This window comes from Enhydra lutris, unplaced genomic scaffold, assembly GCF_002288905.1.
Source record: "Enhydra lutris kenyoni isolate GAN:26980312 unplaced genomic scaffold, ASM228890v2 scaffoldscaffold29, whole genome shotgun sequence".
Lineage (NCBI taxonomy): Eukaryota > Metazoa > Chordata > Mammalia > Carnivora > Mustelidae > Enhydra > Enhydra lutris.
In genome coordinates this window covers 4,593,763-4,621,386 of record NW_019154113.1, presented here as the reverse complement: position 1 = coordinate 4,621,386, position 27,624 = coordinate 4,593,763, and the positions used below count along the sequence as shown (strand labels likewise).

General features: G+C 43.7%; 1 protein-coding gene across 1 annotated transcript in view; it reads left to right on the top strand.

Annotated features, from left to right (window-relative positions):
* LOC111152708 (leucine rich repeat kinase 1) overlaps positions 1-27,624 on the top strand; it is a 127,898-nt gene that overhangs the window by 6,141 nt on the left and 94,133 nt on the right. The window lies entirely within an intron of this gene.

The following is a 27,624-nucleotide window of genomic DNA, read 5'->3' as shown; positions in this document are numbered from 1 at the left end:
CCATGAGGGCAGTGGTTAGTACAGCTGTGCCTCGTGCCCACAGAGTCCTGCCCAAACACAGAAGCTCTGGGTTCGATGGGGCCTCTAACATTACCCTTAATCTGAGGCTTAGATCTGGATATTTCTCCAGAATGTACTTGCTTACTCCTAGCGATGGGGAACTGACTCCCTCTCAGATAACGCCAGCCTGGCTGTGGGCAACTCTGTTAGGAAGTTTATGCTACAAGACCAGACCTGCCCTCAGGGTATGTAGCTCCACCCACCCGGGCTGATAAGAATCCCTTAACATGCCCTTTCTTGAAATAACTAGAAGCCTATTCCTTGCCCTCCCTCCCTCCCTGTGGATTCCATTTCAGGCTCAGTAAACCACCCACTGCCTTCAAGAGCGAGCAGGCTTCTACTTGGTTATCACTGAGCTTTTTTTTTTTTTTTTTTTTTTCTGGCTTCTTGGTCTGTGGAGCCATTAGGCCGTGGCCACCTGGGTCCAGGGAAAGAGCTGCTTCCCCTCTTCTCCTGCCACAACCGCCTCTGCCTTGCCTCGGGTGAGCTCTTGGGAACATCTAGAGCCTGAAGCTCACCCAGCCCTCAGCCCTGACCTCCAGCCTCCCCCTGCCCGACATTGGCCCTTACTTGGCTCCACTTTTCAGGGACAGGCAGGACCGACCCACTGGACAGCCTCTGTGCTCGCTGGGGAGTAGCACGGGCCCACCTGACATGTATTCAGTGGCCAAGAGGGGACTTTTTCTTTCCAGCCCTACCCCCAGGCCCCCAAGGAGACTGTGAGCAGGAAGGTATCTGTGTAGACTTCCCCAGGTCCTGGATCAGAAGAACAAGGATTTTCTTCCACCTGTCAGATTTCCTGGTCCCCATGAGTCAGACCTGGAAGCAGCCATATTTAGGGATTTGTATGAAATTCTTGAGTTCTCTGGGAATGGAACCCTTCTCAGCAGTACCTATAAATCTGAACTTCAGTATCTATCTTCTGCACACACTTCCAGGAACCCTGATGAAGGAAAATAGGGCACTCCCAATATGCCTTCGAAGTCCTTCACCAGCCTGGCCTCCCCCTGGGTTCAGTTTATCCAGATTTCACATAGACATCTTGTTATTTATTGACATTTGTCATGAAGAAGAAAAGAGCAAAAGACAAAAAACAAAACTCACTGAGTTTCCTTCCCAACCTCTCCCTGTACTTGTGCTCATGCCCGTGCACGCACACACACACACACACACACACACACACACACACACTTCTCCTGTGTGTATTTCTGGTTTTACCTGCATGATATTCAACTGTACAGACATTGTGCGACGTTTTTCCCCTCCAGTTATCCTGGAGGCTTTTTCTGTGTGAGCCAAATTTGATAGCACGAATAGAAGAATGTTTATCCAATCAGCCGTCTGTTCAAGTCCCTCTAGATGATTTCTCCGTTTTGCTTATTATGGTTAAGAGTTGATTATCACTGCCTATGACCCAGCATGATCGCAGGACCCAAGAATATGCACATGAAATGTTATCAAAGTAATACACACCCCTAGTTAAAGAGGCAGGGGATACAGGGCAGGCTCTAAGGCAAAGCGCCAATGTCAGCTCCCAAAAGGGTCTCTATTTTCTGCATCTGAGTCTAGTTCTTCAGGTCATTACCATTTCTCTACGTGGAGCATATATGCCTGCACATCTGCTCCATTGGCTGAGCCAGTGTCCGTGGCCTGCCTGCCGTGATAAACGATTTCCTTCCCTTCCATGCCACGTCTCCCAGCTGCTCCATCCATGCTGAATTCTGTGGGTGTCCTCTCATCTTTGGGTCGTATTCGTGGTCTTCAGTGATATGTTCCCATCACAGTGATTTGGCCTGAGGACTCCATGTCATCCTTGTCCTGTGGGGACCTGAGGGCGAGGACCCCTTCTTTTCTTTTTACCTCCATCCCACATTGCTGGCTCATACTCAGAAGTCGTCGGCGCCTCTTTTATTGGAAGCACATCAAGAAGACTCCTAGCCCGGGACTTATGCAGGCACACCAAAGAGACTGGGCGTTCCCAGAAACATCTTCTTTTTGCCCTCCCTGGGGTCCCCCTTGGAAATCATCCACTTTCAGACCATGAAGGAGCCCACTCTGTTGTCCTCTAATGTGGTTTGACTCCCACTGCTTTGTGGGTGACCTTTGGGTGTTTGTTTGTTTTTTTTCTCCTCTCTGGAAGCTTCTAGAATCTTCCCTGTATGCTTGGTCTTCTGCAATCCTGGTCTTCGTAACACAAGACCTGGGTGAGGGTCCTTTTTCATTCCTGCTGCTTGGCACTGGTTAGACCAGCTGTTCAGGCCCGGAAAAATTCCTTGTATTTGCTTTGATAATATCTTCCTTCTCTGCTTTTTCCCTTTTGGGTTTGGTTTTATTGGTTTTTCTGGAACTTCTTGTAGTTATGATACATGTTGCTCATCTTTTCTCCCGCGTTTTCCAGTGCCGCTGCTGCTTCTGAAAATTTGAGAGATGTTCTTGACTCATTTTCTGTCCCGTCTCCTGAATGTTTCATCTGTGATTTCCAGAAAGCTCTTTCCTTTTCTTGGTTCTTTCTTTCCGAGCCTTCTGTTCCTGTGTTACGTCTGAGGTGACTTCTTGAATTCTCCTGAGGATCCTGATGGGCATTTATCTTATTTTATTTTAATGTCAGTCTTATTACCTTCTCAGTTGATTTTTAAATTGATTGCTTATGTCAGATTTATTAAGATCAATATTTTTACAGTGAATTTTTACAATGAATTACAGTAAACCAATGATTACATGGTTCAGAGCATTATTAAGGAAATTTGCAGTCAGTTGACTTGATAGGCAGAGCATGTGTATAAATGACCCGGGAAGCAACTTCCCACGATGCCAAGAGAAGCCAGTGAACATGCTGCTAGAAAAGTATTTTTCCATTGTCACTTATTATATGAGTTCTTTTTTTTTTTTAAAGATTTTATTTATTTATTTGACAGAGAGAGAGATCACAAGGAGGCAGAGAGGCAGGCAGAGAGAGAGGAGGAAGCAGGCTCCCTGCCGAGCAGAGAGCCTGATGTGGGGCTCGATCCCAGGACCCTGGGATCATGACCTGAGCCAAAAGCAGAGGCTTTAACACACTGAGCCACCCAGGTGCCCCTTGTGAGTTCTTTTTAATGTCCTGCATTCTCGGTGTTTCTTCTGAGACCTCACTTTCTCACTTTATTCATTCAGCACGTTTCTGTCAACAGTCATTAAGCATCCCTTTGTGGTGGACACTCTTCTAGGTTCTTAGAACAAAACAGGAGCCTCTGCTCTCATAGGGCCTGTAATTCTGGCAGGAATAGACAGCGAAGAACAGGAAAAATCAGAGAGTGATGCTGGACGAGGAGAATATTACAGCAAGAGGAGGGCCTCAAGAGGGACTAGGGGGCTCTCTTTCATTGTTATTGGGTAAGACCTCTCTGAGGAGGGGACTTTGAATTTCAGGTCTGCTCAGTTGAGCAGAAGGAGGGAGCCAAGGGAAGACTGGGAAGAAGAGAGTTTAAAAAAAAAAAAATCCTGAAAAACAAGGCAGGATGATATGCCCAGCTCTCCTTCCTGTGCCCCTTCATTCACCCCACGTTGTTTCCAACCTTCTATAGATTGAGGACCGGGAAAGCCGGAAAATGTCCTCATGATACTTATATTCCAGGGGGAAACCGGAGAAATACACTGTGTGCGAAGGCCACAAAGGAAGCCAACCAGTGTGCAGGGATGGGGTGTGTGGGGCAGAGGGCACTCTTTTAGCTCAGAGGTCAGGGAAGGCGTCTGGGGAGAGCTGGCATTATTGAAGCAGAATTAGGTGAACAGAAGGTGGGAGTCAGCCCCATAAAGGGCTGGGGAAGTAATCTCCCAGCCAAGACTGCCACCCAGGGCAAGAGCAATGACGTGGCGCTGAGCTGGGTGTGTTGGCACAGCCCCAAGATGGCCTGTGTGCTGAGAGCGGGTGCTCGAAGTGTCGGGTGGGGGCTGAATGGGGGGAGGGCTCTGTGGCAGGCCAGGGAAGGGCTCAGATCTTATTCTGAGAGTAGTTAAAGCAGTCAGAGGAGTGACAGGGTGGGATTTAGAAGCTCGTAGGCTCTTGGGGTGGTGGCCCAGGTGGGTGGGGCAGGAGCCAGAAGAGGAGGACAGACCTGGGATCTATTCTGAAGCAAAACCCATCACGACTTTTTAGGTGTTTATTGTTTCGTAGCAAACCACCCTATAACCCACTGGTTCCAAGCAGCAGTGTGTGACTCCCCGGGATTCTGTGGGCCAGGAAGCGGCCGGACACCGGGCCCTTCTTCCATCTCTGGCACATCTGACCCCCTCAGCGCTCCCCCACGTGCCTTCTCCCTCCCCATGTGCTTTCTCCCCATCAAACATCTGCCCCCACTTCCTTGCAGCATAGCAGGTGCATCGAGGGGAATTCAGAAGCTGAAGCTCCCAGGGCTCCCAGGGCTGAAGCTCAGGCCAGGCACTGTCTCCTTATCACCTCTGCTGCCCCCATTGGTCAAAACAGTTGAAAAGGCCAGTCCAGGTGCCAGGTAGGGCCGGGAGAGATGATGCCTCGTAAAGGGAGGGAAAGCAAAAAGTTGTGGCCCTCTTTAATACACCGCAGAACTTGGTAATGGATTACAGGAGGAAGAGAAAGGAGACTCAGATGCAAAACATGACTTTGGACCTCTCCCTGATCATGTGCCCCACTAGCCCCCGAAGGTAACCGTTATTTTTTTTTAAAGATTTCATTTATTTATTTGACAGACAGAGATCACAAGTAGGCAGAGAGACAGGCAGAGAGAGAGGAGGGAAGCAGGCACCCCACTGAGCAGAGAGCCCAATACGGGGCCCGATCCCAGGACCCCGAGATCATGACCCGAGCCGAAGGCAGAGGCTTTAACCCACTGAGCCACCCAGGCACCCCAGGTAACCATTATTTTGAAGATACTTAGAACCCTTTGCCCTAATTTATACCATTGCTAAATATATGGGAATCTTTAGAGTCCAGCAGTCTAGTAATCTTATCTCTGTCCTGCCAGGTGGGTCCCCTTGGGGCTGGGTCAGCATAAATTCCACAACATCTCCTGCCTGGGTTAAGGAAGAGGCTTCACGGAGGAAAAGGAAATCCCAAAGCCTGGCTCTGTCAGATGGAGCACGTGTGGTCCCTAGTCTCTGATCCTCTCTTAGGCAGGCTTGCCAGGGCTTTAAAGAGGTGGGTTCCGGTCCCGCGAAGGGTCCAGCATGGACCTGCCCTCTCGGAAGACTAGCCTATCAATGGTGTGTATGCTGGCTGTGAACAGAGGACATCTTGGAGCCACGAGGTGCCACCGTCCCTCAGCCACTGGACTCAGGAAACCGAGCTTGGGTTCCAACCCTTGAGCTGAGAGAAAGGGGGCACCCCTCTGCTGGCTCACTATCCCCATATACGGAGTGGGGGTGGGGCAGGGGGCTGGCGGTTGGCATCCAAACTCACATTTTGGCAATCCTGCTCCTTTCCGAACAGTTTAAATATTTAAAAATGTAAAAATAAGTATTTTCCTACCGGGCTACTCTTGTTGTAACTTGCTTTTTCAACCCACATGAAGTTTGCACAGGATAAAGGTTGTTATTTTCCAAGAAGCTGGATAAAACCTTTTCCCTATAAAACTATTGAGACCTGGTACTTTTTTTATGGGTCAATATTTTACCATTGCTTCCAGTTCTTTAAAGATTGAAATGTTCCATTTCATCCTGAGTTAATTTGGCAATATATTTTTCTAGATAGGCGTCTGTTTCATTGAGATTTTCAAGTGTATTAGCGTAAAGTTCATAGGGGCATTGGGATTTAAAATATTTTTTTAGTTATCTTATTCATTTGTCACAGATAAATCATATACCTGATATAAAATTCAGAATATATATATATATATATATATATATATATATATATATATATATGAAGGGAATATAATGAAAAGTACTCCCTCCCACCCTGGGCCCCAGTCTTTCAGTTCCTTTCCCAAAAAGTCAGAGAAAAAAGTACCCGGTCTTGGTTGGTTTTTTTTTTTCCTCAGAAACCACAGTTTTTTGGCCTGGATTTAAAACAGCTGTTTTTCTTTTCATAAATCTTTAGCTTAGGCAGAATTTTGAAATGTTATGTTTTTATCTTAGTTATTTTTCATTTTCTATATTATAAAACTTAAAAAAAAGATTTTATTTATTTTATTTATTATTTATTGGAGAGAGAGAGTGAGTGACCGAGAGAGAGAGAGCACAAGCTGGGGGAAGGGGCAGAGGGAGAAGCAAACTCCCCGCTGAGCAGGGAGCCCTCTGTGGGGCTCGATTCCAGGGCCCCGGGATCATGTTATGAGCCGAAGGCAGACGCCCAACTGACTGAGGCACCCAGGCGCCCCTATTTTGAAAATTTTTGAACATATTACAAAAGTAGGGAGAATGGTGTCATGGATCTCTTTGTGTCCATTGCTCTGACTTCCATAATCGTCACCACAGCCAAATCTTGATCTGGTCATATCCCGGTCCCTCTCTTTCGAGATGATTTTAGAACCCAATTCCATGTTAAAAAGACTAAAAAAAACACAAAAAAAACAAAAACAAAAAAAACCAAAAAACAAAAAACAAAAAAACCCAGTATCTTTCACATACATTTTTTTAAAAAATAAAAGTTTCGTTAGTAACATCGGATACCTAGTCAGTGTTCAGATGCCTTTGATTATGCCTGTAATGTGTTCTGTTTTATTTTATTTATCTATCTGAGAGAGAGAGAGAACATAAGCTTGGGGGGGGGGGCAGAATCCCTGCCTGACTCAGGGCCTGATCCCAGGATCCCAGAGATCAGGACCTGAACTGAGTCACACAGTTAATTGACTTGGAGCCACCCAGGCGTCCCTGTGCCCTTCACGTGTTTTTATCACTGTTTTGTCTGAATCCAGTGTTTTGAATCAAGGTCCCTGCGTTCCGTCTGGTGATACGGTTCTTCATTTCTCCCTGTCTCCCTCCTTTACTTTTTCCTTGCGATTTGGTTGTTGCTCAGACCACACTGGCCCGTCTCCCACAGTCTGGATTTTGGTGACTGCATCCGGTGTGTGTTGCTTAACACATTCCTATCTGTGTTTCCAGAGATCCAGAGGCTTCCTGATTCCGTAAGATGCTCTGGCAAGAATGTTAGACAGTTTGTACTTCCTGTTTCATCCGTGGTGGGAGTCAAATGATGTCTAATGGTCTCTCCTTGGTGGGGGGATTTGTCCAGTGATTTCGGATGTTGTCACCCTCATAATCTGCTATAAAGGTCCAAATGTTTTATTAGTCATCGATTCTTGCTTCGACTGGCTGTCTCATTTGGGCTTGCAAAGTGGTGCTATTTTGAGTCTGTCATTTCTCCTTCATCTATTGGCTACGATCTGGCTTCAAAGGGCTTTCTCCCATCACCTCTGTGGTAACTCGAGTTACAGTTTTGGGGGGGAAGTCAGAATGAATGGGTCATTCTTTCCCTTTATTTATTCCTTTTTCTGAAAATGAGTCAATTCCCTAGTATTTTTCAAAGATCACCAGTGACAGGTCTTTCTTGTATCACCATTAGCTCATGGATTTTAACTTACTTCATTTTTGATGCTAAAATTACTCATCTTTGACCAGTAGAAGCTCCTTTGGGTTGGTTCCTCTGTCTTTGGACATGACCCCAGGAGTCTTTGGTGCCCTCCTTGCTTTCTGATGTGACAAGATGTTCCAGGACTAGAACTTACTGTCTAATATCCTGCCATCCACCATTTCTTTAAGGAGGCCCGCTTCCTCTGGTGGTCTCGTGATTTAATTCTCTACTGTGTAGTTTTGTCTCCCTTCTCATTGAAGACACCATTGTTCTCTCTCCCTCCCCACCCCACCCCTCCATCTTCTCTTCTGTCGATCAATCTTCCAGTGAGATTGTATCATGAATCTTTTGAAAGAATCAGTTCTGGATCTTCTTCTTCTTGTTCTTTTTTATCTCTAAGCTTTCACTTTATACAATTTCTGATTTTCTGTTTCTTTTCTCTTGTTTTCTAAACTCACTTTTCCTTTCCAACTTCTGGAGTGCTATCCTCTCACTTCGGGGAACTCATCCTTTATCACCTTGAGAATTTTCCTTATTTATTTGAGGAGACAATTCTGGAATTCTTACCAGACAATGTTTTGCAAAGCATTGAGCATCGTCTCCCGTGTCTCTTAATTTTTTGGTCGGTCCTCTTTGAGTCTGGATGCCACACCTCCTACTTGTCCTTGCAGGTGACGGAGGCGTCCTCCAGCCCCGTCCATTCCACTCTGCCATCCATGCAATGAGCCTTCCTGTGCAACTCTTATAGTTTTCATTTCTGAGCTTTTTAGTCAAGCCTTGTTTGTGGATGCCGTGTCCTCCTATCTCTCTGGAAGACATCATTCATACTCATTCTGAGGTCTTGTTCTCGCTTTACAAATACTGGTTCTGGGTGGAGACGGGCCCCTGAGATGCTGGAAAGCCAGAGCCCAAGATGCTGCTTAGAGAAGCTCAGGCACTGCCTCGTCCTTTCCTCGTGGATGAGGGTGGTAGCTGTTTTATCGGGACTGGGAGAATCCAGGGTTTGCCCATACTCTCTTATCTCAGTGACTGGGTTATGTGTCGAGCCCCCGACCCCCGCCGAACCCCAAACAGTATGTAAGGGTACAGAAAGCAATGCCTGCTCTCAGACCTGGCAAGACCCTGCCTGTGCAAGTCTTGTCACTGTATGCTCCCTTCCCCTTGGGGACACTCGGGCCCAAGGAGGGCTGAGAGGGGATATGCCCCCATCTTCTCCTGCCCCAGGGCCCATGCGCTTCCAGCGGTGCGGGGTCCTCCGCTCTAAGCAGAGAGCTTAATTTCGCCTTACTTCCTATGCATGGGAGTGGAGGGTAGGGAGGCCTCTTCCTGCTAATCTGCCCTCTGCTTGTGGGCTCGGTAGGTGAAACCGTGTGCTTCTCCTTATGGTGTTCATCTTCCTCAAATGTTTGTGCGTGTGGAGGTGGATGCTGATCTCTGGGGCTGGGATTCCCCTTGGTTGTCTGCGAATGTGGCATCAGTCATTGCCGCCTACAGAGAGAAGGGCAGAGAGACTGTGCCGTCTTCCCCGGGAGTGTGCCTGGAGCCTGTCTTCTTGGTGGTGGGGGGTGGGGCTTCATGAGCCTCCCGGGTGTCACTTACCACCAGAAGTGCCACACTTCCCATCTGGCACAGAAGAGGCAGAACCCTGCCCCCTGCCCCACTGCCCAGCAAAGGCTGGGTGGGGGCTCACTGTGGTTCCCCCCTCCCTGCAGTCCCCTGCTGGTGACCTTGGTGGCCCTCCTGCTTCCTCTATGCTCCGAGCACTGCTCAAACCTTCTCCACCTGATATACCATGATATCCTATCCTCTCAGGTATCCTTTTTGTTTTCTTGTGCTAATATTTTTTTTTTAATGATTTACTTATTTATCTGAGAGAGAGAGAGAGCACAAGCTGAGGGGAAGGGGCAGATGGAGAGGGAGATAGAGAATCCCAAGCAGACTCCCCACTGAACCCAGAACCCGGTGTGGAGCTCCATCTCATGGCCCTGAGATCACGACCTGAGCTGAAACCAAGAGTCAGATGCTCAACCAACTGAGCCACCCAGGGGCTCCAGGTAATTTTTTTTCTTTTTTAATAAAATTTCCAAGGATTTGGGGCAGGAGGTAATGACTCTGTCAGGGTTCAGTCTGCTGTCTTAATTCCATCTTCTAGCATCTTTTTGATATCTCTGAGATGTGTAGTTTGTGGGAAAAAGTGGGTGACAATGGCAAGAATGTGGGCTTTGCAGTCAGAAGGAGCTGGTTTCAAATTCTGGTTCCTGGGGCTCCTGGGTAGCTCAGTCGGTTAAGCATCTGTCTTCAGTCAGGTCATGATCTCGGGGTCCTGGGATGGAGCCCCACGTCCAGCCCCATGCTCAGTGGGGAGTCTGCTTCTCCCTCTTCCTCTGCCCCTCCCCTGTTCATGCTCTCTCTCTTGCTCGCTCACTCTCTCTCTCTCTCAAATAAATAAAATCTTAAAAAAAAATCCTAGTCTTTCCACAGCCTAGTCCTTCTCTGTAATATAGACATTGTTAGAATGTGTTTGCAGAATACTTAACACCAGACAGGTGTGAACCCCCGCTTGTGTGATCCGTAGCCCCTCGATTTGTGTCCATTTCTTTCTCTTTCTCTGTGGGGCAAGTTCTCTAGCCTCCCCTGGGCTGGATTTCTGCCAGGGAAAATGATCAATAATACTGCGGATTAAAATGGGAGTTCTTAAATACGGAGGTGTCTTTGATTTTATTCGAAGGCGCAGGATTGAAGATGGGGCCGGTCCTCATGTTCAAATGTGGGTAGAACTAAAAAGCGCAGAGCCCAGATCCAATCCTCAAAATAGAATCGTTTTAATTAAAACTTAATTGAATTAAAAGTCATCGATTAAAGTTTTAAATCCAAAACATTTTCATTAAAGCCAAAATCTTTCCTTCCCTCATGTTCAGAGTCTTTTTTTTTCTTTTCTTTTCTTTTTTCCCCCACTCTTGGCCAAATCAGCAAAATGCAAATGTCTCAGGGAAGAGACAGGCCCTCTTAGTAAGGCTCGAAGTTCTAATAGTCTTGAGTACCAAGAATAATAGCGTTCAGCCTCCCGCCGTCCACAGGGAAAGCCTGGGCCACGGGTCACGGAAGAATGGTGCGGGTTGCCGGAAGGCAGGTTCTGGTGCGCCAAGGGCCATGGTCCGGAGCCCAGGCATTCTTGGGATGTTTGTGGTCGCAGAGAATCGCGGAGCTCCTCGCTTTAATAATCGGGATATCGCTCATAAAAACAAACAGCCCTATTGTCAGGCGGCCGGTGCTAATACTGCGCGGAGAAAGCTTGCACTGCGCGCGTGGACACTGACAAATAGGAAAAGGGGCCATGAAGGCGACAACCGCGGACGGCGGGGTGCACCCCCGTCCCACACTAGAAACCCGGCCCCAGACCAGCACAGCTCCCCGGAATGTCAGCTCCCGCTCAGACGGACGCTCTCCTCCGCGTTTCTGTCTCAGGGCAACGGGGAGAGGCTGCGCGCCTTGGCTTCTGTTAAGCATTATCTCGTAGGCGTCCGTGGCTTTGGCTTTTCACCATTCAGAGGCCACGTTGTCATCCCCCTAATGAGGCGTGGGGCTCCCCTCAAATCCCCATGCAAATGTTATGTGCACGGACTTAGAACTCTGAGAGCCACGCGAGATCCCGGATCCTGCCTTTTTGCTTCTTTCGTGTCGGCTTGCGCTTGGTTTTGGAAAGCAGATGGCGGTCCCAGGATCGAGGAGGATCAGCTGGAGTCAATTTTTGTTGTTTGAACTTGAGGGTGTGGATCTCTGCCTGAAGATACGCAGAGGAAAAGGAAGAGCAAATGACCTCATTTTTTTTTCCCCTTGCCAAGATTCAAAAATTTTAGCCATTTGACTACGGATCTCCAGATCACACTTAGGGTTCCAAAACCCTAAGTATCAATCTACAGTTCTTAGATTTTTACGTCATTCCAGAATTGCTTTGTATGTATGCACACAAGCAAAAATAGATTCTTATTTCTCCCTCCTTTATACAAAATGTAGCTGATCACAGCTACTGGTGTGTACCTTCCCTCTTCCACACGTTTGTACATAAAAGCTATCATCACAGCACAAACCTAGTTAATATAGAGGAGATTAATAAACGCAATTTCGTAACAGTTGGCACTCTTCTGCAGAAAATCCTCCTCTAAGGACAAACAAGCAGGTAAAAATTACTTTCAACATGTACCACAAAGAGCGCTTGCCGATCGATGGGAAAAAGAACAGTCCAATTTCCAAATGAACAACAAAATAGAAGTAGAGAGCCTTGTTCATTGGGAAAGATAGAAATGGTGGGTCTACCAATGAAAATTTGCTAAATGTCATTGATATGGAAAGAAATGCAAACCAGAGCCAACCATGAGATATGTTATTTTGCTTTTCAAATTGGGAAAAATCAGAAAGTTTGATATTATTTAATATAAGCAAGGATATAATTTTTCTTCCATTGTTCATAGTTTTAACTAATCTTGAGTTGATAACTAAGTAAGGCTATAATTGGCGCAACTTATGGAAAAGTAAATTGGCCATCTTTATCAAAAGTAAGGCTCGATAGAGTCTCTTCTCCCACTGCTCTGAATTAATCTGAAGATACAGGTCACAGGTGAGCAGAAATGCACACACGGGCTGTTCAGCACAGCATGAAAGGGAACTACAAAAAAAAAATAATTTAGAAATGCTCTAAGAGTCCACTGGTGAGGACAAAGAACTGCTGTAAAATAAGATGTCTGGGTCTCCATGTGCAGATCCAGAAGAACTTTTAGGTGGGAAAAGCAAGTTGCAGAACAGAATCATGGTATAATCTATTTGTTAAAAAAAAAAAAAAAAGAAGTGGAAGGGGTACTTATGTGGCTCAGTTGGTGAAGCGTTCAAACCTTGATTTTGTCTTAGGTCATGACCTCAAGGTTGTGAGATCGAGCCCCACGTCGGGCTCCATCCTGGGCATGAAGCCTGCTTGACATTTTTTCTCTCCCTCAGCCCCTCCTGCATATGTGCTTGAGCTCTCTCTCTTTCAAATAAATAAATAAATAAATAAATAAATAAAATCTTAAAAAAAAAAAAAAAAGAAGTGGAAGATAAATGAATATTTATGTGAGATCCAGGGGAATCTGAGCCACTTTGTGGCTCTGTCATCACAATACAGCCATGTATTTCAAGGAAACTTCAGCCTGGAATCTTAAAATCACAGAGCAGCTTAAATCTTTACTGAAGTTTCTTGACAAGGCATCCGTGGGGAATTCCACTTAAAGCGCACAGCCAAACCTCAGAACTCCTCCGCTCAGATCTTCCTCAGAAGTTCACAAAATATCGTCTCTGTCCTCAATCTCTAATCTCATTATTCTCTCAAGAGATCCCCAGGTGTTTTCCCCAAAGTCAGCTTGTCCTGGTGTATGTATGTGTCTGGAGGGTAGGTGCATTCAGACTGCCTGGGAGGTGGGGGGATAGGAGTTGGAAGGGGGGACACCTTCTTACAGGTTCTGTCCCTGCTATCATTACTTATGGATGCATGTTTTATCATTTTAACCCTTTGTCTGTGATATAAGTTGCAGGTTTTTTTTCTTGTCATTTGTCTTGTTACCCTGTTTTGTGCGTTTTGGGGCACACAGACTTTTGTGAGGGGGTTTCCTTAACTATTTGAATTTTAAACAAGCCTCAACAAATTTATAAGGATTGAAATCCTACAACATAGGTTCTTTGATTAATGGAATGAAATTAGAAATCAATAACAGAAGGAAGTTTGGGAAATTCACAAATATGTGGAAAAGAAACAACATGCTCATAAGTAATCAGGTTAAAGTAGAAATCACAAGAGAAATTAGAGCATGCTTCAAGGTGAATGAAAACAAAAACACAACATATTAAAATTTAGGGAATGCAGCTAAAGTAGAGCTTAGGAAATCTCTAGCTATGATCATCTGTATTTAAAAAGAAAGATCTCAAATCAATAACCTAACCTTCCATCTTAAGAAACTAGAAAAAGATAAACAGACTAAACCACAAAGCAAGCAGAAGGAATAATGAAGATTAGAGCAGAAGTAAATGAAATAGAGACTAGAAAAACAAGAGAGAAAAATCAATGAGCCCAAAAGTTGGTTTCTTAAAAAAATCAACAATATTGGCAAACTTTCGCTTAAACTGACCAAGAAAAGTAAGAGACAAGGCTGAAATTACTAAGATCAGTAATGAAAAGGGGACATCATGGCCAACTGTACAAAAATAAAAGGAATTATGATAGAATACCAAGCATACTTGTACACCAACAGATTCAGTAACCTAAATGAAGGGCATAAATTCCTGGAAAGATAAATTCCATCTGAACTGGCTCAAGAAGGAATGGAAAATCCAAACAGAATTACAATAAGTAGCTACATTGAGTTAGTAATCCCAAAACTCCCTCAAAGAAAAGCCGGGCCCAGATAGCTTCACTGGTGAGTTTTACCAAACATTTAAAGAATTAACATCAACCTCACAAACACTTCCAAAAAGTAGGAGAGGAGGCAACACTTCCCAGTCCAATCTATGAGCCCAGAATTACCCTAAAACCAAAACCAGAGATACCACAAGAAAACTACAGACCAATATCTCTTTATGAATACAGAGGTAAATCCTCAACAAAATATTAGCAAACCAAATCCAGTAATAGATAAAAACATGACTAACTGGGATTTATCCAAGGATTGCAAGCTTGGTTTAATATCAATCAATGTAATATATCATAGTAGCAGAAAAAAGGAGAAAAAAAACCACATGATCATCTTGACACAGAAAAAGCATTTGACAATATCCAACACCCTTTGATGTTAAAAAAAAAAAAAAATTCAGTCAGCCAGTAATAGAAGGGAACTTCCTCAACCTGATAAGGTACATCTATTAAAAATCCACAGCTAACATCATACTTAATTATAAAAGACTGAATGCTTTCTCTCTCATACCAGGAACAAAACCACAATCTCTAGTGTCACAAATCCAATCAACATTACACTCAAGTGTCTAGCCAGCATAATGAAATAAGAAAAAGAAGTAGAAGGCATCCAGATTGTAAAGAAATATGTAAAACTATCTGTATTTGGAGATGACATAATATTTTCTACAGAACATCCTAGGGAATCTACCAAAACTTAGAACTAATAAGTCAGTTCAGCAAGTTTTCAAGATAACGGGATCAAAATGTAAAAATCAATTGTAGTTACATATACTTTTAATGAACAGTCTGAAAATGAAATTAAAACACATTAGTAGTAACACCAGAAAGAATAAGACAATTGAGAATAAATGTAACAAAAGTACAAGATTGATACACTGAAAACTACAATGCATGGTTGAAAGAAGTTACAGAAACCCTAAATAAGTGGAAAAACCATCCTGTATTCATGGGTTGGAAGACTTAAGTCAGGTTAACATGGCAGTAATCCCAAAATTGGTCTGCGTATGCCGTCCTTATAAGAAATCCCAGCTGAAAGAGTCACAGAAACTGACAAGCTGATCCTAAAATGCATGTGGAAACAAAGGAGACTCGATAGCCAAAACGATCTTGAAAAAGAAGAACAAAGTTGAAGGACTCACACTACCTGATTTCAAAATGTGCTACAGAGTCGTAATAATCAAGACAGTGTGGGATTGGCGGTAAGGGTAGACCTAGAGATCAGTGGAATAGAATTAAGAATCCAGAAATAAACCCCTGCATTTATGGTCAGATGATTTTTGTTAAGAGCACTAATGTAATTCAGAGGGAAGATAATCATTTTTTTCAACAAATGGTACTGGGACAGCTGGATATCTCTGTGCAAAAAAAAAAAAAAAAAAAAAAATTCACACATCGTAAATTTACCATTTTAGGGCACACAGTTCAGTGGTTTTTAGCATATTCTTGGCATCACGCAATAGTCATCAGTCCTCTAAAGGTAAAATACTTTGATCCCTCCAGAAAGAGACCCTGTCCCCAGGAGCAGTCCCTCTCTACCTGTCCCTCTCCCAGCAGATAACAACCACAAATTGACTTTCTGTCTCTGTAGCTTTGCATGTTCAGGACATTTCATGTAAGTGGAATCAGTGGATTTTATGATACGTGAATTATACTTGATAACACTATAGTCAGATTTATTAGTCTTTTATTGCTACTGGGTTTTGAGTCACAGTTAAGAGGCTACACCTTCCTAGGTTAAAAGGGAATTCACCTGTTTTCTTCTATTGCTTCTGTGGTTTCATTTTTTTTTTACTCCGTCTGTCTGATCCATGTGGAACCATCCTGGTTTCTCGGTGAGGAATGGATCTGACCGTGTCTCTCCCATGTGCCCCCACCCCCACAGTTGTACATACACCATTTATTAGCATGCTCTTTTGGGGGAGGGTTGCCCTGACTCCTGTCCTGGGCCACTCTCTTCTCTGAGAAGGGACAGTGAGCATTGGATCCTAGCACCTTTCCTGGGAGAAAGTATCAATTTGCTGGTCAGGCTTTTGATGATAACCAGTTTTTTGTTTTTTTTGTTGCTGTTTGTTTGTTTGCTTGTTTGTTTTTTTAATCACAGTCATTTCCTAACAGAGATTTTGCTGTGATTAACCAAGCAGTTAACTCTGAACACTGCCTCCAGGATTAAAAACTGTATTAAATGTAAGGTTACCTCTTACATGGGAATATTATCGGGCATTTCCCATGCTTTCAAGTAAGATCATTGCCTTGGCCTGAATATTTGTGTCCCCTGAAACCTTCATGCCAAGGTGATGGTATTAGGAGGTGGGTCCTGTGGGCCTTGATTGAGTCACAAGGATGATAGGATTAGTGTTCTGGAAGAAGAGACCCCGCAGAGCCCCCGGGCCCCTTCTGCCATGCAAGGATGTAGTGAGAGGTCAGCCGCCCAGCCTAGGGTTCTCGCTAACCATGCTAGCACCCTGATTTCAGACTTCCCGCCTCCAGAATGGGGAGAAACAAGTTTCTGTTGTTTACAAGTCATCCAGTCTGTGGTATTTGGTTAGAGCATCCCTGATGAACGGAGACAAACTTAAAAGAAGAGCTGTTAATCAAAATGAACTCTAAAGCCCCTTACTTGAACTTGGCTGATCTCATTCAGCAGCGTTTTTAGATAAGGTCACTGCCAGGGTAAACAATGGAGGCCCCTTATGTTGGCCAGTAGCATTTACACGCCTATTTATTGAGCTTCAGCTGGGTGCGAGGCAGTGTGCACGGGTCTGGCTGTGTCCACCGGCATACACCGCCCTATCTGGAATTTGGGGTGCCCAGACATTTGGGGTGCATCCGTACCCCTGCTCCCCCGCAAGCTCAGGGATGCTAGAGGCAAGCCCTTTTCTCCCACTGCTTGGCCCCCACTCATATCTGACCCAGAGTTCAGTAGAGCAGATATAGAAAATCACCAGCTTGTCCATTTGAATTCACGTGATTGACCTCAGATGCCGGAGGACTTAACAAGATTCTTAGACACAGGCCACATTTCACTTAATTTCAAGTGAAGATAGTAAGAGCTAGCATCGATCTAGAGCTCACTAGGGTCAGGTCATGTTCTAGCACTTTCCATGCTGACATACTTCCATTCATTGGACCCTACAAGCACCCTCATGAGGTAGGTGCTGCCGTGACCTCCAGGAGGCACAAGGGGGTGAGGTAGGGATGCTTGCCCAGCTGGGTACAAAAGGAAGGGGCCAAGGCCTTTCCACTCTTCCACTCCTGCATGTGGCTGTGTTTACCCTGGGCCTCCTCCTACCACAGCATGTTTAAGTCCTGGGATACTTTCATGGACTGGAAAGCCCCAGAGTATTATCTTGAAACAGTCTAGATTTTGACCTGACTTGAACCCCGTTGCAGTTCTGCGGGAGCAGGTGGGGCGGGGGGTTCATGCAGGCAAGGCCATCGAGCCAGAATGAAGCCATTCATGGAAAGTAAATCCAGAAGGGCCTAAAGACCTCCTTCTCCTCTTTTACCCAGAGAAGTCGGTGCCCCACCATGCACATGCTGAATGATACTGCCGGCGAGCAAGATTATAGGGGAACCCCTTAATGACAGGAGGAGAGCTCTGGAGGTTCAACAGATTGAGTGCAAGGAGCTCTGGATGAGCACCTACTGTGTGCATGGCACAGTGCTAGGCCCACGTGACTCTGAAGGAGCACCTACTGTGTGCGTGGCACAGTGCTAGGCTCACATGACTCTGAATGAGCACCTACTGTGTGCATGGCACAGTGCTAGGCCCACGTGACTCTGAATGAACACCCACTGTGTGTGTGGCACAGTGCCAGGCCCATGTGACTCTGAGAAAGTAGGCCCCAGGCTGCAGCACTACTGGGCAGAAAGGAGGCGGTTCAGACACTTCACAAGAGGATGGTCTTGGCCAGGCTAAAAAAGGAGAGGGGAGCCCACGGAGAGCGCCCCTCCAAGTCTTCCCTGGGGAGCAGCCAAGCTTGGAAGCAAGAGGAGAATTTTGATAAATGGTGAAGGGGGGGTGGCCTCCTTCCAGGTGGGAGAGACACAGGAGTGAAGGCTGAGGGAGCCCAGAGTCCCCGGTGGGAAGGAGACTTCAGTATAGGGAAGGGAAGGGGGAGAAGGGTAGGCTTCCTGCAAATAACCCCCATTTGTGAGCCCATCTTTTTTTTTTTTTGGTCATGAATTTTACAGTGGTTTTTTAATGTGTCTTTTTGTCATTGTTTTTACAAGAGGTGACAAGATTCAGACATAAATCCTTGTCAACTCCATGCAGCCATTAAGTAGCCAAGAAGCTAGGACTTGAACCCAAGTCTTACCATCCGAGTTGAATGGCATTTCCATTAGCACATTCTAGCATAGTTCATAGCTTTTGGGACACCACTGGAAAAATCTGGGTGCCTCATGCTTCATTTCCCTCTAGGTTGAGATCTTTTCTCCCTTCCCTTGTGCCCATCCTTGTTAAGAGGAAGAAGTTGGATTCACAAGAAGTTCTACTTTGCTAACCTGAAAAGTATATTTTTAAAAACCACTCCTCCATGTCAGCAGTTCCAGAAGTAACTAGAAAATAGAGCAAAGGGGAGGGAGCCCCTCAAATTCCACCACATAAAGAAAAAAGAGAGTTCCATCTTGGGGTCTTTCCTTTCTGTCAGTCTGTCTGACAGAAAGACAGTGTCCCTCCGTGTGCTCAACACCATAAGCGTTTAGAATGCATTAGGTCCTTGGCATAACCACCCTTCTTTGCTCTACAAAACAATCAGTGCCTTCATGCATTTTTTTTTTTTTTTGGCATCGTGTCTTTAAATGTGTGGAATTATTCCCTTGGAAATCAGTTCCCCTGAAGCCGGCCTGGTGTGACAAGGGGTGGCCTTCACCCTCCATGTTTATAAACACAATCCTCTCCCCACGGTGTGACTGATTTCTGTTTCTGTCCTCAGATTCTGCCATCTTATATTATGTGAGTATTAAATAAAGGAACTGTATTACTTCTGTTACTTTTATTTCCCCAGAAAGATGGTTCCTCTTTCTTTTACCAGGGTAGGTCCCAAGTCTCTCGAGCCTGGTTTCTGTGGTAGATGTTTAAAATCTGGGAAGAAGATAGTCTCACACGCTAGCTTTTCCTTCCGTTTCCATCCAGCTGTGTCCCCGGGGTCTAGCTCAGCGTATACTGGGTATATGATATTTCTAGAGTGAAGGAGCAACAAATAAATGAATTTTTGGAAGAGAAACTAAGCAAGGAAAGAATTCGTCTTTGTAGCTTTGTACTCTGTATTTCTGTGTTTCTCTTCCGCTGTCCCAGAAGATTCATGGAGGAGTTGACATCCATCATTTCCTCGGGTTTTTGCATCTAATGAGATAGGATCGTCTCACCTTTTAGCTCCTATGTGTTTGCCAAGCACATAATGTTCTGGATAGGCAGGACATGTTTGGCTGAGAGCGCACAGCCTGGGGAGTTAGGGGTCGGACTTCGGTGGCAGATGTTGGGGACAGGTCCAAGTCCCATCTCCGCTGTGGGGAGCTGAATAGGGGGAGTTTCTCTGATGCCTCAGAACCCTGAGCAGCTCATGGAGGGTGGTGATGACATCTCTTACATCATCAGGCAGAACTCGATAAATGGCACGATTACTGGCATACTAAATATTATTACTAGACCATTTTATTTTATCTTTAAAAATCTGCGATGTGCTTACAGATAGATTATTGTCCCAAGGGGTTTTCTTGTTCTCTTGCTTTTCCTAGAACTGAAACAATTGGTTTCTCCAATAGTTGGTTCCTTCAACTTAGATAAGGCCATCATGAAACCAGGGTAGAAGCAGTCAAACTTGGGCTGGATGTCTTTCATCTTGTAATTTCTTTTTCTTCATTTCAAAGTCAATGCACACTTGGTGAGGAAAAAAAATACCAGAAAGCACAGAAAAACCCAAAATAAAAAAAAAAAATTCCATTCATTGCACTGCTGAAGGCAGGTAACATACATGGGCTGTTAGGCTTTCTTTCTAAACAGAGAGAGAGACAGACTCAGTGTTTATAAACAAAAATAATAGACTCTGCACATTAGAAACCTTTCTTTCTTTTAATCCCATATTATCTACCAACTTGGAGTAAATTCTCTTACTTTGCATATTTTCAAATAGTGTCACCCAACTGTTAGGTATTTCCCCGTGATGCTTCCTTCTGTGCCCATATCTTACACTTTAAGTTAATGTTACGGAAGCATTTTCCGTTATTAGTCTTCATTATTATCTGTTGTAACATCTGCATCCTGGCTTCCCTCATCTGTAAAATGGTAGCCATGCAGAATATCGCCGTGAGCATTAGATTAAATGACAAAAATCAAGCACCAACCAGTCAGCACTGGGGACCTAGACGTTGCCTTTACCATAAGCCATTCCCTAATTCCCTGATATCGGCCATTTCTGGGGTTAGCGGGTTCTTCCCTCCGATGTTGTAGGTAACTCGGCTGGGCTGTGTCATACCTTAGGAATGGCTCTTTCTGGGTGTGCCCTGTTATTTCTTCCTAGAACAATGGGGTCTTGTTAATATTGTCCTATTGCTTTCTGAAACAGCCATGCAATTTGTCCAGCCTCCCACAATGACAAACGTCACCACACTCTAACCAGCAACGAAGGGTTAGAATTTATTAGATTTTTCACTGTGCCCGGTGGGCATCACATAGCATCAGGCAATTAATTGTATATATATTTTTTATTTCTAATGAAAATAGCACTTTTACTTGCGATTCTCCCTTGTGTGAGCTGTTTGTATCTATAACTGCACATCCCCCTTCTATTAACAAAAACCCATTTGGTGAGAAGATCCACAGAGAAGTTGTGCATCTGTGCTGCGAGCCTCCGAGGTACAGGAAGCACTCAGCTTCCCTTGCCGGAGCCCAGCGCTGTTCTGCGTGAGCCATGAGCCAGGATGCCTTCGCTCCCTGCGCTTTCTTTGCTGATGCTGGTCCATCCAGGCAGCCCCTCGTTATGGGGCTGAGCCCCGGCCATCTGGAGCTGCTGAGGAATTATCACTGGGGGTCACCCTGGGGGTCATGTCGCCCTCCACACCCCCAGCCTCTGCCTCTTCCTCGAATAAATAAAGGGTTGGATTTCACCGTAATTCGACCCAGAGATGAAAACCGCTTACTGAGGCTAAAATCCTAGAGTAATAATAGCTGCAGAGAAAGAAGCATCCTTCCAGCTGAAGGCTGGGGAACCTGGGGCTACAGCAGGTGAGCCCCTGCAGAGCCAGGAGGGTATCCCCTCCGGGGAGGGACGGCCCCCGCCCCCGCGCTCTGGCTGCACAGGGACTCGGAGGACGATGGCGCGGCAAGGTCCTTGAGCAATTGTGACCAGGTCAGTAGCATCCTGAAGTTTACTTTTGCTTGCTTTGCTGTGAACTAGAGCTTGGTAGAGATGTTTTTACTTTTTGCTACTCTATTGATAGAGATGAACATAATAAAAAAAAATTCATGGGTATGCAAGTAAAATGTGTCTTTTCTGGGATATACCTAGGATGCAACAGATTTTGAATTGACAGACAACATTGTCTTTCCATCATACGTGTTTTCTTTGGAGGGGAAGAGAGGATTAAGTATAATATATGTTATATATGTCTATAACATAATCTATATAATTATAACATAATTATATAATAGTAATATAATTATATATTGTCACATGATCATATATATGTATATATGTATGTATGTATATATTCTCATATTACCTCTCTATTGTCCTAGATTTGTAGGAAAAAAACAGTAGAGAGAGAATTTTATTCTGATTTTTGGGTCGGGAGGGATGACCTATCAAATGCTGTTCTTAAAGGAAAGGTAAGACTCTCCTTAGGATATAAGGACAGAACAACAACAACACAAAGGGTGTAAGAACGGGACAGACTCTGCACTGACAAACAAAGGAGGACTCTTTAAGGGGGGACGTCCACAAGGAACTGTGCATGTAAGGGACATGGCTTTTATAGTGGACATCACTATAATATTCATGGAATTCTATTTTACTGTTTCTCCAAAATAAGAGAACAATTCCCATTAGTTTTCCTATAGTCAAAATAACCTGTATTTCTAGAACCTGAATTACAGAAATGATATTTAGACACCCAGTCATTGGCAACCAAACCCATTTCTCTTCAAAACGCCCAAATCTAGAGCACATACAGTGTTACTGAAAGTATTTCTTTATAAATAGAATATTAAATGGAAAGTGATTCTCGAGGACTAAATAATGTCCTCATTGCACAGGCTTTTAAATATTGTTTTAACCCAATACTTCTTCACATAATGAACTTTAATTACTGTCCCGGTCCAGCATATTCAAATATTAAATACCATATTAAATACCAGGCTATGTAGATATTAACATTTGTCACCAACTGCGGATGTGTTGTCCACTTACCCCCTCATGGCTGACGGTACATGTTTCTTGTCTTCTTAATAATTCTGTTATTATAGAATAGGGCTGAATCCGTAACCCCAGCCATCCACTGTATTTGCAGTGTCCTCTCACTAACTCCTACTTCTAACTAACAAACTCCTAAAATCAAGCAAGTAACACTACCAAAAAAAAAAAAAAAAAAAAAAAATTGTGCTCTTGGTTTTTTTCCCTTCTGCTCCTTTACTTGGTAACTTACTTCACTAAGCATATTAATTTTGCACTAAAAGCAAGTGAGTTGCCTGTTTGTAGTGTGTGTCTCTATCTGTCTATCTATGGAATGTTTATTGCTATATAAGAAAGTAATGACATTGTAATGGAGAACTGAAAGGAATATTTTTTTTTAATTTTGAAGCTGAGTCATTCTAATGTTCGTGATTGTTTTCCTATGGGTTCTAGTTGCTTCTTTGGCACATTAATATTTTATTGAAACAGAATACATTTTGAGTGTTTATATTTTTTTGAGTGTTTATATTTTTAACATGAGTTGCATATCCATGTGAGAAAAATATTGAGAACTGTCCTATTTTACTGAATACAAGAATTTAATATGGACAATGGTTGAGAAATAGGCACAAATCACTAAATAATCCCTCATAGGATAAATACATCCCTCCACTTTAAGTGTAAACCAGAGGTCACCAGTTGTCAGCTACAAAACTGTACTATTCAGAGGAAAAGTACTATAAAAGTAAATATTTACCTCTAAGAAAAGGTGTATGATGGTGGGGAAGAGAGGTTTCTGCTTTTTCCATGATGTAGTTCTGTATTTTTATTTTCAGTGAGAATGTGTTGTTGTATTACTTGTGTAATCTTTTTAAAATTTAAAATAGTTTTATTTAATTCCATTAAATAAATTCATTTAATTCCATTATGGGGAACTTGGAAAATAAAGAAGAAAAATCTTCTCTAATTCCATTATTAATTCCATCCCAGCCCACCCTTAATACTCACTATTAGCATTGTGGTCTTTTTTTTCCCCCTTTTCAATATAAATATATGTTAACCATTCTCTTTATAATTTCAGAAAATTAAAAGAAGTTGGCGATTAAATTAAATGCATGTGCACAAGATGTTTCCCCATAATGTCCTCCCAACAATTCGATTGCCCTAGAACCCCCAGCTCTCAGTCTCAGTGACGGTACACCTGCGCGGTCCACACAACCTAGGAAAATCAGATTCAAAACTGAAAACACCGCAATATTAAAAAATATATAAATAGAATTGAGCAGAGTCTTGGCTCTGATTACCTCATTTAGTGCACATATGCTGCATTATTTAAAAGTCAAGTGAAAGTAAAATCCCCCATGTAATTGTTTTTTAAGATTTTATTTATTTATTTGACAGAGAGTGCAAGTAGGCAGAGTGGCAGGCAGAGGCAGAGGGAAAAGCAGGCTTCCTGCTGAGCAGGGAGCCCTGTGAGGGGCTGGATCCCAGGACCCCGGGATCATGACCTGAGCTGAAGAAGGCAGACACTTAACTGACTGAGCCACCAGGCACAAGAATTTGACATGCACCCTAATCCCTGGGTTCTGCCTTCTCAGTGTTGCTTAACTGGGACTGAAGGTGAACTGTTTTTATTTACGTTCCTACAGTAAACAGAAGAGGTCACTTCATACTTGCTTGTACACACACGCGTGCGTGCGCGCACACACACACACTTGTATTTTGCAGAGATAAGGGAAATATTTAATTTTTAAAGATGAGCAATGACATAATTAAGTGCCTCTTCTGATGCATGCTGTTGCTTTTGATTCTGCCTCCTCGAAACCTGCCAGCGCCTCCCTCCTTCCAGCCCGCTCTCCGATGTCCCAGGGTCTCTGATGGTGAATAATTAATGGGATCCCTAGCGTGTGATGGGGAGCAAGGCTGCCTTACTCACAAGTGTGGCCACTTACAGACTGAGTCATTTTCTGATTCCTCTTTGCAAAAATACTCAGACACGGCCGTCTTGCGCTGGTGTTTTGTGAATGGTGCAGAGTGTGTGTGATGCATTAGCCACATAAGTGAATGGTTGTAAAGACCCCAAACGGGTTCAAGAGCCTTTACAGTAAGCAGATTGTCTTCGCCTTTCTACAGAGCAGGATTTTTTTCTGCCCCGTTGGTGGAGCTCATTCAGGATGCCATATGGTGAGCCCTGCATTTAGGGTATGACATTTTGATTCACTTCTCTCTACATTTTCTTACGAAAAATGTTAAACATAGAGTTGAAAGACTCGAACCATGTACATCCATTACCCACCACCTAAAGTCTATGATTAACATTTTCTGAAACTGCTCTCTCACGTTCTGTCCATCTGTCCATCCCTCTATTCATCCATCAATCCAATATTTTCAGTGCATTTCAAAGAAAGTGGCAAGTATCTGTATACTTCCCCCTCACAATCTTTGGCATTCATGTTTTTTACTACAGTTCAATATTGTTTATATAGCATTTGGGGATAAAATCCGTATAGAGCAAAATGCACAACTCTTCATTAGACCATTTGGTCAGTTTTGACAAATAACACCAGTGTAATGAAAAAAAAAATCAGTTTCCTTGTGCCCCTTCCCTAGTAAACTTCACGCCTGACCCTGCCTCCAGGAAGCACTATACTGACTTTTTTCCCCCACCCGTCGATTAGAACGCCATATAAATGGAATCATCTTGTGCAGTCATTCTTTCACTCAGCATTATGTTTTGCGATTTCCTGTCACTCATTTCACAGATCAGTATTTCATTCCTTTTTATTGCTGAAGAGTCACTAAACCACAGTCGTCGTTAATCTGGTTTCCTGCCGATGGACACTTGTGCTATTTACAGTTTGGAAATGCTGTGAATGAAACTGCTCTGAAAATTCTTGGATAGGTTTTTTTAGACCTATTTCTCTCGGGTAGATATCTGAAAATAGATGTGCTGGATCGGAGGGTAGCTGTATATTTAGTTTTATAAGAAACCACCAGACTTCTTTCCAAGCGGTTATACCATTTTATACTCCAGCCAATAAGCTATGAGCGTTCTCGTGGCTCCGTATCCTCACCAAATACTGGGAGACTTTTTAAATGTTAGTAATTCTGCTGGGAGTGGACTGGTGTCTCCTTCTGGTTTTAATTCGCATCTCCCTGATGACTAATGATATTGAGCATTTTGTTTTGTTTTGTTTTAAGGTTTTATTTATTTATTTGACAGAGAGAGAAAGTGCACACAAGCAGACAGAGGGGTAGGCAAAGGGAGAAGCAGACTTCCCGCTGAGCAGGGAGCCCCAGGTGGGGCTCAATCCCAGGATCCCAGTATCATGACCTGAGCCAAAGGCAGACGCTTAACTGACTGAGCCACCCAGGTGCCCCGATATTGAACATTTTTAATATCTTCTGTTCCAATCTTTGCCCATTTTGTATTGGGCTGTCCTTTATTATTGAGTCATAGGAGTCCTTTGTGTGTTTTGGATACCATTCTCTCCTTTTGAGAGTGGGGTGGGGGGTTATGTTTTATAAATATTTTCTTCCAGTATATGACTTGCTTATTCATTTTTAAATGGTAGAGCAATCTTTTGATGAGCAGAAATTTTAAATTTTGGTGAAGTCTGATTTAGCAGTTTTTCCTTTCATAGTTATTGTTTTCTCTGTCCCATCTAAGAAACCTTTGCTTCCTCTCAAGGCATAAAGTTATTGTCATTTTTTTTCCCTAGAAGTTCCTTAATTTTAAACTTTATGTAGGTCCATGGTCCATCTCAGGTTAATGCTTGTGTGCGGTAGGAAGTGGGAGTCTGGGTTTCTTTTCACTCCTTGTAGATGTCCAGTTGTTCCAGCGCCGTTTGTGGAAAAGACTGCTTTTCTCATTATATTGCTTTGGCACTCTTGCCCAAAACCAATTGGATGTATAAGTATTACAAGTATGAGTGTATTTCTCAACTCTCTATGCTGTTCCATGGATTTATCTGTCTATACTGGTACCACAATGTTTTGATTACTGTAGGGTTTTTTCTCTCTCTCTGTCTTTTTTTTTTTAAGAGAAAGAGAGCATGAGTTGGGGAGGGGTGGAGGGAGAGGGAAAGAAAGAATCCCAATTAGGCTCCACATCCAGTGCAAAGCCTGACATGGGGCTCGATCCCACAACCCTGAGATCATGACCTGAGCTGAAATCAAGAGTTGGACACTTACCCCACTGAGTCACCCAGGCACCCCTTGATGACTATAGCTTTATAGTAAGTCTTGAAATAGTCAGTCTTGAAATTACCAGTGGTATACATCTTCCAGTTGTATTCTTTCTCAAGATTACTTGGGATATTTAAGATCCTTTGAATTTCCATACAGACTTGAAGATCAGATTGTTAATTCCTATTTTTGTTAAGAGATTTTATTTATTTATTTGAGAGAGAGAGAGAGAAAGATAGCAAGAGAGAGCACAAACAGAAGAGAGAAGGAGAAGCAGACTCCCCACTGAGCAGGGAGCCTGACTCAGGGCTCGATCTCAGGACCCTGGGATCATGACCTGAGTCGAAGGCAGACACTTAACCAGCTGGGCCACCTAGGTGCCCCCAGATAGTTAATTTCTATCCCCAAAAGCCTATGAGAACTATGGTTGGGGCTTTATTGAACCTATAGATAACATTGGGAAAAAATAACATATTAAGAATATTGATTCTTCTAATCCATGAATGTGGGATTTCTTTCCATTTATTTGGGTCTTCCCATCTTTTGTTAAATTTGTTTCTAAGTATGTAGTTTTATGCTATTGTAAATAAATTAATTTTTTTCCCAAAAGTTAGCTGCTATAGTGTGATTTGCTTCTGTGATAGGAATATTTGGAAGCCAGCCTTGCTCAGCATGATTTTCACATGAGAAGAAGCTTCTTTTTTGTTTATTCCTTCAAAGAGGCCACAGAGAGATGGAGGGGGTTCACCCCAGCCTGAGAGCTAGGGGACCAAACTTCTGTTCAGGTTTGCCTTTTACTGACTGTGTGGACCTGGCCAAGAATGGTTAGACTCTCTCCCTATTTCATTCAACATGATAAGGACATAACGCCTCATTCTTTGGAGTCTTTTAAGGAATATTACTTAGCTCAGTGAGTGCGGGAGCTGACTTCCCTTACTTCTGCATCTTCAGTACCCGGTACAGTGCTCGGCCCATCACAGCCACTCAGTAGATGCCCCAGCGTTCTGCCTCTTGGCCTCCTGCAAAGC